Source organism: Ranitomeya imitator, chromosome 2, assembly GCF_032444005.1.
Source record: "Ranitomeya imitator isolate aRanImi1 chromosome 2, aRanImi1.pri, whole genome shotgun sequence".
Lineage (NCBI taxonomy): Eukaryota > Metazoa > Chordata > Amphibia > Anura > Dendrobatidae > Ranitomeya > Ranitomeya imitator.
The window spans coordinates 501904442-501919555 of NC_091283.1; positions in this window are offsets into that span (position 1 = coordinate 501904442).

Consider the following 15114-nt stretch of genomic DNA (forward strand, 5'->3'; position numbering starts at 1 on the left):
CGCTGCGGATTCGCAGCAGTTTTCCATGCAGTGTACATAGTACCATGTAAACCTATGGAAAACACAATCCGCAGTGCACATGCTGCGGAAAATACCACTCGGAAACGTGGCGGTTTATTTTCCCCAGCATGTCAATTCTTTGTGCGGATTCCGCAGCATTTTACACCTGCTCCATAATTGGAATCCGCAGGTGTAAAAACGCAGGTAAAAACGCAGTAAATCCGCAGGTAAAACGCAGGGCGTTTTACCTGCGGATTTTTCAGAATCTGCGTGGAAAAATCCGCACAGGAATCTGGAACGTGTGCACATACCCTCAAGGGGAATCTGTCAGCAGTTTTTTCCTACCTAATCTGAGAGCAGCACAATGTAGGCAAACAGTCCCCGGTTCCTTCAGTGTATAATTTAATTTACTGAGTTCAGCAGATGTGACACAGAGTGCTTAAATGCAGTATGAGGAAGCTGACCCAGCCCACATCAGGTTTTCTATGTACAGTTGTGTGAAAAAGGTATTTGCCCCCTTCCTGATTCCTTATTATTTTGAATGTTTGTCACACTTAAATATTTCAGATCACCAAACACATTTAAATATTAGACAAAGATAGCACAAGTAATCACAAAATGCAATTTTTAAATGAAGGTCTTTATTATTAAGGGAAAAAGAAATCCAGACCTACAGGACTCTGTGTGAAAAAGTGAGTGCCCCCCTTAAAATATAAATTAACTGTGGTTTATCACATCTCCTCCAATTCACCGCCCTCTTGGGTTTTTTATAATTACTAACTGCGCCACAGCTATCACCTAGTGTCTCCTCCAATATCTTCCCTCAGAGAACATACACTTCACTCTACAGTTCCTGCTCATACAGTTCTTGCTACTTTCTCTCGTCCTTCAATATTTGATGAGAAGATGACTGTGCCTACTCGCCGATACTGTATGAGGCCTCAAACTGTGAAAATATCTCATTTGTCCGTCTTCTGATAGTGGGACAGAATGACCTATAATCAATCATTCTGTCCCCATTGTTCATCATCAGCCCCTGGAAATAGGTCAGTAAAAAACGTGTATAGTCAGTCGATGCTCATTTAACAGTCTGAAATCAGCTCCTGTAACTGCACCACAAATGTTTCTGCGTGATTGCGCAATATGTAAGAATTTGGGTCCTGACTTTTACTTTTGCCCCAGGGCCCCGCTTTGTCTGAAAGCGGCCTTGACAAGGACAGTCGTATTTTTTTATGTAAGAAATGTAAGAAATGCATATCTGAGGAGGCGTAAGAGGGCAGTAATGTACCCCTAAGCAGTTTCACAAGAGGCGCACCCCCAAGGCCGGCCCAGTCAGTGAATCCCATAGAAGATATTTTTTTTTTACATTTTCATTGTACAAGGTTCATTTTAATCTTTTTCTGCCTTATCTCAGCGTAAAATAACCCTTGTAACTTCTCTTTCCTTGACTGACAGAATTATTACATGTTTGCGTGAGAAACTGGATTCAAGCGATGAAAACACTCCTTTCTGGCACCACGAGTAGGTGAAACCCACCCAACTGGTCTGAGGCTTAGTGAAGTGGACACTGGTCATAGCAGAGGGTTGTATCTAGTGTCTGAAAGAAAGTCAGACGTATTTCATCTGGGAAAAAATGATTTTGTGTGTCATCCGTATGTCCGTTTTTGACATCCATTTTTTACATCCACAATTTTAAAAAAATAATAAAGGGCCTAATACAGTTTCCTATGTGATCTTTGCAATGGATCCATTAAAAATGGATGCCAAACTTAATGCAGCATATGATTTTGTGCACCCATTGAAATCTAATGGCGAGTCTCATCCAAAAAATAGAACAGACGTTCATGTGAACTACCACATTCACTAACATTGATCCTTTTACTGTCGTGTGCGGTCTCTTTGTATACTGGTAACAAATGTACAGAAAATACGCGTGTGTGAACAAAGCCCTATAACGAAAATCTGTCTACTTTTATTTTTTCACCCATCTAATACTAATATGCGAAATTTCATTTTTTTCACCCATCTAATACTAATGTGCGAAATTTTAAAGGATCTCGTAATCGTTTGCACTAAAAAAAGTGCAATAAAAAGAGGTAAAAGGCAAAAAAAGATCAACTGAATTTGCACAACATTCATCAACCCCGTGGACATTTTGAAGATTTTGGTGCAAAAACCCCCCAAAAAAAGAAAAGAAAAGTCACTTAAAAGAAAACGTCATTTGGGTTCTCAGATAATTGCACAATGCTCATAGGGTACATCCACACACTGCTCATCAAATTCACAATTTAGGCTACGTTCACATTAGCGTTTTGCGGGGCTGCGTCGGGCGCAGCCGCGGCGACGCATGCATCATGAGCCCCTATATTTAACATGGGGGCGCATGGACATGTGTTGTTTTGCGTTTTGTGACGCATGCGTCTTTTTTGGCGCAAGCGTCAGGGCGCAGAGGACGCAGCAAGTTGCATTTTTTTTGCGTCCAAAATCATGCCAAAAAAGGACGCATGCGTCACGAAATGACGCGTTTTGCATGCGTTCTTGTTTGCATTGTGCGTTGCGTCGCCGACGCAGCACCGCACAATGCAAATGTGAATGTAGCCTTAGTAACTAATCATTTCAGATTTCATTGCAAAAGTGCTGTGGCTCTGCTGCCGACTTCACCCATTGGCTACGGTCAGACGGCCGTAGATTCTATCACCCAAGAGAATTGGGCCGATTACACAAATGACACTCTGATCAGAGCTTGTGAAAAGATAGAGAACAAAATATCTCAATCTTCTCCGTTCTGTGAGTCAGCAGAAATCAGACTGCACTCAGATGTCATCCGAGTGCAGTCCAATGTTTTTCCACTCACCTATAGACCTGAATGTGTCAGTGTCTTCCGATTTTACAGATTGTGTCACTGAGAACAATTGGGCATCAGCGCTGCCTCATTGAATAACATTGGTCTGAGTGTTATGCAATAAAGAAATCGGATAGCACTCGTCCGATGTACACGCGGGTGTGAGCGAGCCCTTACATCATTTCTCATCCACAATGCTGATATGCAGTCGCAGTGTATTTTCTGTACATAGTTTTGCAGCACACAATCCGCTGTGTGTCAGTCCCCTATGAACAGGGAAAGGGGGTCTGATCTCAGGATTGCTGGGGGTCCCAGCGGTCAGACAATAGACAATAGTATTCTCACATCTTCCATAAAGCACTGAAGCCGTTGATCTGAATGTGCCCATTACGCACATTCCTGCACACACCCTTCCGTCTGCACCTTTACGCAAGCGCTGACACGCTGCTCCCATCATCGTCTTTACTACTTGCCCAGACTGATTTCTTTGGCAGAGATTCCTTTGAGAGAAACCCCTACAGCAAAAAAAAAAGATGAGATTTTTTTTTTTTAATTCACAGGAAAACCCTTTCTCCCCTGCTCTTCTCTATTAATCTTCATTTAATGAATCATTATGAAATATCTTTTCTGGCATTGAAATTCGCTATGATTGCCAATAGCCGCACGCGGGAAACCCATTCTCCAATAATTAGCTATTAATCTTTAGCTAGCATCCATTCTGTGGTAACACAGCGACATCTAGTGGTTACCTGAGAGACTTCTGTTCCTAGTGTTTAGGCAGATGTAGCAGTGCTGGATTTGTAGTGAGGCCGTGCCGTCTGTGTAGATCATGTAGTTTACCTACAGTACTATTGAAAGCTACAGATATGAAATGGTAATGTGTCTGATAACTAACATGACCGTCCCACAGCCGACAAACTCAGTTCCATTTCCTATACCAAACCTTACTCCTCTACATTAGCCCTCCTACAGACAAATTCGGACATCTGACAAACTCAAATCTTTAGACCATATGGATTAAGTTTCAGTACATCTGACAAACTAAGCTCTCCTACCTTTGATAAACTCTTCTACATCTCAAAAAATCCTATGTAATCAACTCAACTCTGCTACATTTACGAGTTTGCTGGCATAACGACTATTAGGGTATGTGCACACATTGCGGACTGGCCGCTGCGGTTTCGCAGCAGTTTTCCATGAGTTTACAGTACCATATAACCGTATGGAAAACAAAATCCGCAGTGCACATGCTGCAGAAAATACCACGCGGAAACGTAGCATTGTGTATTCCGCAGCATGTCAATTCTTTGTGCGGAAACCTCAACGGTTTACACCTGCTCCATAATAGGAATCCGCAGGGGTAAAACCGCAGGTGGAATCCGCACAAAAAATGCAAAAAAACCTTGATAATTCCACAGTAAATCCATATATATATATATATATATATATATATATATATATATATATGTAAGTAAACATAATTATATGTTCTATTATACATTTGCCTCTTTAAAAACTATGAATTAACATGTGGAATTATGTACTTAACAAAAAAGTGTGAAACAACTGAAATTATATCTTATATTCTAGGTTCCTCAAAGCAGCCACCTTTTGCTTTGATGACTGCTTTGCACACTCTTGGCATTCTCTTGATGGGCTTCAAGAGGTAGTCACTGGGAATGGTCTTCCAACAATCTTGAAGGAGTTCCCAGAGATGCTTAGCACTTGTTGGCCCTTTTGCCTTCACTCTGCGGTCCAGCTCACCCCAAACCATCTCGATTGGGTTCAGGTCTGGTGACTGTGGAGGCCAGGTCATCTGGCGCAGCACCCCATCACTCTCCTTCTTGGTCAAATAGCCCTTACACAGCCTGGAGGTGTGTTTGGGGTCATTGTCCTGTTGAAAAATAATGATGGTCCAACTAAACGCAAATCGGATGGAATAGCATGCCGCTGCAAGATGCTGTGGTAGCCATGCTGGTTCAGTATCCCTTCAATTTTGAATAAATCCCTAACAGTGTCACCAGCAAAGCACCCCCACACCATCACACCTCCTCCTCCATGCTTCACGGTGTGAACCAGTCATGTAGAGTCCATCTGTTAACCTTTTCTGCATCTCACAAATACACGGTGGTTGGAACCAAAGATCTTAAATGTGGACTCATCAGACCAAAGCACAGATTTCCACTGGTCTAATGTCCATTCCTTGTGTTTTTTAGCCCAAACAAGTCTCTTCTGCTTGTTGCCTGTCCTTAGCAGTGGTTTCCTAGCAGCTATTTTACCATGAAGGCCTGCTGCACAAAGTCTCCTCTTAACAGTTGTTGTAGAGATGTGTCTGCTGCTAGAACTCTGTGTGGCATTGACATGGTCTCTAATCTGAGCTGCTGTTAACCTGCGATTTCTGAGGCTGGTGACTCGGATAAACTTATCCTCAGAAGCAGAGGTGACTCTTGGTCTTCCTTTCCTGGGGCGATCCTCATGTGAGCCAGTTTCTTTGTAGCGCTTGATGGTTTTTGCCACTGTACTTGGGGACACTTTCAAAGTTTTCCCAATTTTTCGGACTGACTGACCTTCATTTCTTAAAGTAATGATGGCCACTCGTTTTTCTTTACTTTGCTGCTTTTTTCTTGCCATAATACAAATTCTAACTGTCTATTCAGTAGGACTATCAGCTGTGTATCCACCAGACTCCTGCTCAACACAACTGATGGTCCCAACCCCATTTATAAGGCAAGAAATCCCACTTATTAAACCTGACAGGGCACACCTGTGAAGTGAAAACCATTCCTGGTGACTACCTCTTGAAGCTCATCAAGAGAATGCCAAGAGTGTGCAAAGCAGTCATCAAAGCAAAAGGTGGCTACTTTGAAGAACCTAGAATATAAGGCATAATTTCAGTTGTTTCAGACTTTTTTGTTAAGTATATAATTCCACATGTGTTAATTCACAGTTTTGATGCCTTCAGTGTGAATGTACAATTTTCATAGTCATGAAAATACAGAAAAATCTTTAAATGAGAAGGTGTGTCCAAACTTTTGGTCTGTACTGTATATATATTTCTTTAATATATATTTATGTTTCTCTTTATACTCTTTATATAGTGTATGTATGTCTCTTCATATATTTTATATATGTGCATATGTGTGGATGCTGTTAAATGATAATCGTATTATTTAATCTTGTTTCCCAGCCGAAAAAACAATGTAGTAAAACAAATAATCCTGTTTTTTTCCCCAGGTCAAATGATTTTTGCATGTACTACCTCATACAGACCAGCAGGAGGTGCATTTACACCATAAACCTCACCATGTAGCTGAGCCCTTTAATCAATTGGAAACTATTGCCCCTTATGGAAATAACACTATACAGCATTTATTCCCTGGACACTTTAACAGAGACTTTACTGTTATTTCCAACCTATTAAGTGATAATGGTACTTAGCTGTACAGGAATAAACTGCATCCTGCCGCTATTTCTTTACAATTTAAATGCAGAATCTATTTGAAGGAAGGCTGGACATGCAAAAAAAAAGAAGGAATCCAAATTGTTGGATGAATCATCAACAATGTTAAATTCACAGACAACATAACATTGATAGCAACAAGAGTAGATGGAATGAAGCACTTACTGCGGAGTGTCAAGATGGGAAGCTTGAACATACAGGTGCTTCTCACTAAATTAGAATATCATCAAAAAGTTAATTTATTTCAGTTCTTCAATACAAAAAGTGAAACTCCTATATTATATAGAGTCATCACAAACAGAGTGATCTATTTCAAGTGTTTATTTCTGTTAATGTTGATGATTATGGCTTACAGCGAATGAAAACCCAAAAGTCATTATCTCAGTAAATTTGAATATTTTATAACAACAGCTTGAAAAATTATTTTAAAATCTGAAATGTCGGCCTACTGAAATGTATGGTCAGTAAATGCACTCAATACTTGGTCCGGGGCTCCTTTTGCATCAATTAATGCATCAATGCGGCGTGGCATGGAGGCGATCAGCCTGTGGCACTGCCAGGGCCAGTTTTAGGCAAAATGGGGCCCTAGGCAAAATTTAAAATGGGGCCTCAAATGCTAACATATTGCACATCACAGAGAAGCATTTCGGTTGTATTTACATGCGCTGAGTTCAGGCCGCTAAATGAGTGTGATCGACAATATTGAAGTCGTTCAACGCTTTTTTCCAGGCCTCTTTACACCGGCTGAAGAATAATGATGGGGACAGAATGATCACTAGTAGATCACTAACAGATCACCATACAGTATCATGTTATCAGAAGCACATCTACAGTTTACACCGGCGATGTGCTGCTGAGAACAATGATTTTTGTTCCGGCATAAACAATCCAATCACTCGATGAATATGCAGCATTTTACTTGTTTAGTATAATACACCCGTCTTCCACATAGTATAATGTGCCCCATAGTCCTCCATATAGTATAATACACTCCTCAGTCCTCCATATAGTATTATACACTCCTCATAGTCTTCCATAAAGTATAATACACTCCTCATAGCCCTCCATATATTAAAATACACTGCTCAGTCCTCCACATAGCATAATACACTGCTCAGTCCTCCGTATAGCATAATACACTCCTCACAGTGCTCCATATAGTATAATGCACCGCCATAGTAGTACATCCATCCATGTAGTACAATTCATTTCCCATAGTATAATGAACCCATAGTTTTTCATATAGTTTAATGTATTCCCCATAGTCCACATATAGTATAATGCAGCCACCACCCCACAGAGTATAATGCAGCCACCCCACAGAGTATAATGCAGCCACCCCACAGAGTATAATGCAACCCCCCTAGAGAATTTGATGCAGCCCCCTCATATAGTATAATGTAGCCCCCTCACAGAGTATGATGCAATCACCCCTCATAGAATATATGAATATACATATAATACAGCCCCCCATAGAATATAATGTAGCCCCAAATAGAATATAATACAGCCCACCTCCCCATAGAACATAATGTAGCCCCATCAAAGAGTATGATGCAATCATCCCTCATAAAATCTAATACAGCCCCCATAGAATATAATGTAGCCCACCATAGAATATAATACAACCCACCTCCCCATAGTATATAATGTAGCCCCCATAGAATATAACACAGCCACATAGTATATAACACAGCCTCCCCCATAGAATATAATATACCCCCAATAGTACATAATACAGTCACATAGTATATTACACAGCCTCCCCCATAGAATATAATATACCCCCATAGTATATATCACAGCCTCCCCTATAGAATATAATGTACCTCCATATTATATAACACAGCCTCCCTCATAGAATATAACGTATAATGTAGACCCCAAAATATATAATACAGAAACATAGTATATCACACAGGGTCCCCAATAGAATAGAATATACCCCCATAGTATATAACACAGCCACATAGTATATAACACAGCCTCCTCCATAGAATATAATATACTGTCCATAATATATAACACAGCCTCCCTCATAGAATATAATGTAAAATGTACCCCCCAAATATATAATACAGTCACATAGTATATAACACAGCCTCCCCCATAGTATATAATGTAGCCCCTATAGAATATAATGCAGCCCCCATACTATATAACAGCCTCCCCCATAGAATAGAATATAACCCCAATAGTAGATAACACAGCCACATAGTATATAATACAGCCTCCCCCATAGAATATAATATACCCCCATAGTATATAACACAGCCTCCTCTATAGAATATAATGTACCCCCATATTATATAACGCAGCCTCCCTCATAGAATATAATGTACACCCCAAAATATATAATACAGAAACATAGTATATAACACAGCCTCCCCCATAGAATATAATATACCCCCATAGTATATAACACAGCCACACAGTATATAACACAGCCTCCGCCATAGAATATAATATACCATCCATAATATATAACACAGCCTCCCTCATAGAATATATTGTATAATGTATCCCCCAAATATATAATAGTCACATAGTATATAACACAGCCTCCCCCATAGAATATAACATACCCCCACAGTATATAACACAGCCTCCATAATACAGCCACATAGTATATAACACAACCTCCTCCATAGAATATAGTATACCCCCCATAGTATATAACACAGCCTCCCCCATAGAATAGAATATACCCCATAAAGTATATAACACAGCCACATAGTATATAACACAGCCTCCCCATAGAATATAATGTACCCCCATAGTATATAACACAGCCTCCACCATAGAATATAATGTATAATGTATCCCCCAAATATATAATACAGCCACATAGTAAATAACACAGCTTCCCCGATAGAATAGAATATACCCCCCATATAATATAACACATCCTCCCCCATAGAATATAATATACCCCCCAATATTATAATATTATATAGCACAGCCTCCCCAAAGAATATAATATACCCCCCATAGAATATAACACAGCCTCTGTAATACAGCCACATAGTATATAACAGCCTCCCCCATAGAATATAATATACCCCCAAAGTATACAACACAGCCTCCCCCATAGAATATAATATACCCCCCATAGTATATAACACAGCCACCCCCATAGAATATAATGTACCCCCATAGTATAACACAGCCTCCCCCATAGAATATAATGTACCCCCAAAATATATAATATTGCCACATAGTATATATAACACAGCTTCCCCACAGAATATAATATACCCCCCATAGAAAATAACACATCCTCCCCCATAGAATATAATATACCCCCAATAGTATATAATACAGAAACATAGTATACAACACCGTCTTCCCCATAGAATATCAGACTGATACCTAGCCCCGACCTATTAAAGCGCTCTAAAAACCCATCTCTTCAAACAAGCCTACCAAATCAACTACTCAGTAAACTAACTTTGTCCTGTTCCCTCCTTCTAAATATTATCTGCATGTGAATCTGCACCCTACTATTCATCTGTCTCCACACCCTCCATGCACATAACTGCACTTGATACTTGACTATTGCACTTAAACACACGGGCTGATGACCGGATCATGCAGCTTTATATGAAAATCCCTATTTATTATAATTGCCAGACCTGAAATAACAAGCACTTTTCACCTATTGTGTCCCCCCATTTCCTTATAGATTGTAAGCTTGCGAGCAGGGACCTCACCCCTAATGTCACTGTTTAAATTGTCTTAACTTGTACTGAATTTATTGTCTGTACATGTCCCCGCTTAATTGTAAAGTGCTGCGGAATTTGTTGGCGCTATATAAATAAAACGCAGCATATAACACAGCCCACGTAGTTTATAGCACAGCCATGTAGCATATAACACAGCCACATAGCATATAACACAGCCACGTAGTATACAGCACAGCCACGAAGCATATAACACAGCCCACGTAGTTTATAGCACAGCCATGTAGCATATAACACAGCCACGTAGTATATAGCACAGCCACGTAGTATACAACACAGTCCATGTAGTATATAGCACAGCCACGCAGTATATAACACAGCCCACGTCTTGTTTTAAATACTCCTACCTACTTTTTACTGACTTACTAAAGCACTTTTTTGGTTTTCTAACCTCATTGAGCTTTGAACCTCATAGCCAGGTGTATGCAATCATAAGAAAAGCTACTTAAAGTGGCCACTTGCAAGTTTTTCTCCTGTTTGAATCTCCTCTGAAGAGTGGCATCATGGGCTCCTCAAAACAACTGTATAATGATCTGAAAACAAAGATTATTCAACATAGTTGTTCAGGGGAAGGATACAAAAAGCTGTCTCAGAGATTTAACCTGTCAATTTCCACTGTGAGGAACATAGTAAAGAAATGGAAGAACACAGGTACAGTTCTTGTTAAGGCCAGAAGTGGCAGGCCAAGAAAAACATCAGAAAGGCAGAGAAGAATGGTGAGATCAGTCAAGGACAATCCTCAGACCACCTCCAGAGAGCTGCAGCATCAATTTGCTGCAGATGGTGTCACTGTGCATCGGTCAACTATACAACGCACTTTGCACAGGGAGAAGCTGTATGGGAGAGTGAGGCGAAAAGAAGCCGTTTCTGCAAGCACGCCACAAACAGAGTTGGCTGAGGTATGCAAAAGCACATTTGGAGAAGCCAATTTCTTTTTGGAAGAAGGTCCTGTGGACTGATGAAACCAAGATTGAGTTGTTTGGTCATACAAAAAGGCGTTATGCATGGTGGCAAAAAAACACAGCATTCCACAGTAAACTTTGGTGGAGGTTCCATCATGCTTTGGGGCTGTGTGGCCAATGTCGGCACCGGGAATCTTGTTAAAGTTGAGGGACGCATGGATTCCTCTCAGTATCAGCAGATTCTTGACAATAATGTTCATGAATCAGTGACAAAGTTGAAGTTACGCAGGGGATGGATCTTTCAGCAAGACAATGATCCAAAACACCGCTCCAAGTCTACTCAGGCATTCATGCAGAAGAACAATTACACTTTTCTGGAATGGCCATCCCAGTCCCCAGACCTGAATATCATTGAACATCTGTGGGATCATTTGAAGAGGGCTGTCCATGCTCGGCGACCATCAAACTTAACTGAACTGGAATTGTTTTGTAAAGAGGAATGGTCAAAAATACCTTCATCCAGGATCCAGGAACTCATTAAAAGCTACAGGAAGCGATAAGAGGCTGTTATTTTTGCAAAAGGAGGATCTACTAAATATTAATGTCACTTTTCTAGTGGGGTGCCCATACTTATGCACCTGTCAAATTTTGTTTGAATGCAGATTGCACATTTTCTGTTAGTACAATAAACCTCATTTCAAGGCAGAAACATTACTGTGTCCAACAGTTATTAGATATATGAAACTGAAATAGCTGTTGCAAAAAAAACAATTTTTATAAAAGATTAAGCTTAAGATTAATAGGGGTGCCCAAACTTTTTCATATAACAGCCACATAGTATATAACACAGCCCACGTAGTATATTGCACAGCCCACATAGTATAACACACAGCACATGTAGTATATTGCACAGCACACGTAGTATATAACAGCCCACGTAGTATACGGCACAGTCACGTAGTATAACACAGCCCATGTAGTATATAGCACAGCCACGCAGCATATAACACAGCCCACATAGTTTATAGCACAACCATGTAGCATATAGCACAGCCACGTAGCATATAACACAGCCACGTAGTATACAGCACAGCCACGAAGCATATAACACAGCCCACGTAGTTTATAGCACAGCCATGTAGCATATAGCACAGCCACGTAGCATATAACACAGCCACGTAGTGTATAGCACAGCCACGTAGTATACAACACAGTCCATGTAGTATATAGCACAGCCACGCAGTATATAACACAGCCCACGTAGTATATAACACACAGCTCACATAGTATACAACACAGCTCACATAGTATATAACACAGCCATGTAGTATATAACACAACTTGCATAGAATATAGCACAGTCACGTAGGATATAACACAGCCCACATAGTTTATAGCACAGCCATGTAGCATATAGCACAGCCACATAGCATATAACACAGCCACGTAGTATACAACACAGTCCATGTAGTATATAGCACAGCCACGCAGTATATAGCACAGCCCACGGAGTATATAACAGCCCACATAGTATATAGGACAGCCACATAGTATATAGCACAGCCACTCAGTATATAACACAGCCCACGTAAAATATAACACAACCACATAGTATATAACACAGCCCATGCAGTATATAACTCAGCCCATGCAGTGTATAACACAGCCCACATAGTATATAACACAGCCCACGTAGTATATAACACAGCCCACATAGTATATAACATAGCCCATGTAGTATATAACACAGCCCACGTAGTATATAACACAGCTCGCATCTCTCCCCCCGAGAATGGCCCCACAGTCCAGTAAAAAAAAAACACCTCTCCTCGTGCCTGCGCTACTCCCTGCTTCTGTCTCAGCGGCTGCACTGCCGGCTGGCACACAGTGAGTATGCGTGCACCTGCAGTGTGTCAGAAGCAGAGCGGGGAATGATGGGAGAGGGAGCATTAGCTGACGCTCTCTCCTCCATCATTGCTTTGAACTGTAGCGGCAGATGCCGGTATAGTTCAATGCGGCAGGGCAGTCGACGCTGGCGGCAGGCGGGCCCCCCTGCCTCACAGGGGCCCCATAATGGCTGCGTGATGTGCCCCTAGCTGAGGGCCCCTTGGTGAGCGAAGGCCCCATGCAGTTGCCTGGTTTGACTGCCCCTAACGCTAGCCCTGGGCACTGATGAGATGTTATGGAAGCCCAGGTTGCTTTGATAGCAGCCTTCAGCTCCTCTGCATTATTGGGTCTGGTGTCTCTTATCTTCCTATTGACAATATCCCATAGATTCTCTATGGGGTTTAGGTCAGGCGAGTTTGCTGGCTAATCAAACACAGTGATACTGTTGTTTTTAAACAAGGTATTGGTACTTTTGACAGTGCGGACACTAAGTCCTGCTGAAGTATGAAATTTCCATCTCCAAAAAGCTTGTCAGCAGAGGGAAGCATGAAGTGCTCTAAAATTTCCTGGTAGACGGCTGCACTGACTTTGGTCTTGGAAAAACACTGTGGACCTACACCAGCAGATGACATGGCTCATCGAACCATCACACTAGATCTCAAGAGAATATGCATGAGAAAAATGCACATAGAGAACCAAAATACAGCATAATAAAATATTGTTTTTGGCAAAATCTTAAAACAGTATAAAAATGCAATAAAATGCAGAGCAAAAGGAAAGGGGTGACCAGGCAATGAAAAAACACCCCAAAAGAGTGGAACCACAGGTCTGAGGTAATGAAACCATGAACCATTCACGTGTATATCAAGTAGGTCATTGAAAAAAATCACAATAAGACCCTAAGTGAAAATTATGTAAAAGGAGGAACCTGAAAACAAAAACTAGTGATGGTTATTACCTCAGACTTGCGGTGCCACAGCCCTGACACACATTTCGGCTTTTCGGAAGAAGGCACAAAGTCAAAACGCGCATAGGGGCTGTGGCACCACAGGTCTGAGGTAATAACCATTGCTACTTTTTTTCAGGTTCCCCTTTTACAGAATTTTCCCTTATGGTCTCATTATGATTTTTTTTAATGACGTACTTGATATACACGTGAATGGTTCATGGTTTACAGAGGGATCTTGTATTTATGTTTGCCCCTCAGACCTGTGGTTCCACTCTTTTGGTGTTTTTCATTGCCTGGTCACTACTTTCCTTTTGCTCTGCATTTTATTGCATTTTTACTCTGTTTTAAGATTTTGTCAATAAACAATATTTTACTAAATTTTTGATCTCTATGTGCATTTTTCTTATGTATGTTCTCATGCTCGGCTGCACTGGACCTTCTTTATGGTTTATTTCCCTCTAGTGGCTACATAGGGTTATGACACTCTGTCACAGTGTTTTTGTTATCTCTTTATATTCTCTAACACTAGACCTCAAGCAGCTTGGATTGTGGCCTCTTCACTCTTCCTCCACACTCTGGGACCTTGATTTCCAAATGAAATGCAAAATTTACTTTCATATGTAAACAACACCTTGGACCACTGAGCAACAGTCCAGCTCTTTTTCTCCTTGGCCTAAGTAAGACACTTCTGGCGTTGTCTACTGGTCATGAATGGCTTCACACAAGGAATGCGACACTTGTAGCCCATGTCCTGGATACTTCTGTATGTGGTGGCTCTTGAAGCAATGACTCCAGCAGTAGTCCACTCCTTGTGAATCTCCCCAAAATTTTTGAATGGCCTTTTCTTAACAATCCTTTCAAGGCTGCGGTTATCCTGGTTGCTTGTGCACCTTTTTCTACCACACTTTTTCCTTCCACTCAACTTTCCATTATTATGCTTGGATACAGCACTCTGTGAACAGCCATCTTCTTTAGCAATGACCTTTTGTGGCTTACCCTCTTTGTGGAGTGTGTCAATGACTGCCTTCTGGACATCTGTCAAGTCGGCAGTCTTCCCCATGATTGTGGAGCCTACTGAAACAGACTAAAGAACTTTTTTAAATGCTTAAGAAGCCTTTACAGGTGTTTTTTTGTTAATTATTCTAATAATGACTTTTGTGTTTTCATTGGCTCTAAGCCATAATCATCAACATTAACAGAAATAAACACTTGAAATAGATCACTCTTTTTGTTATAACTCTAATATACGAGTTTCACTTTTTGTATTGAAGAACTGAAATAAATGAACTTTTTGATAATATTCTAATGTTGTGAGAAGCACCTGTAGTACT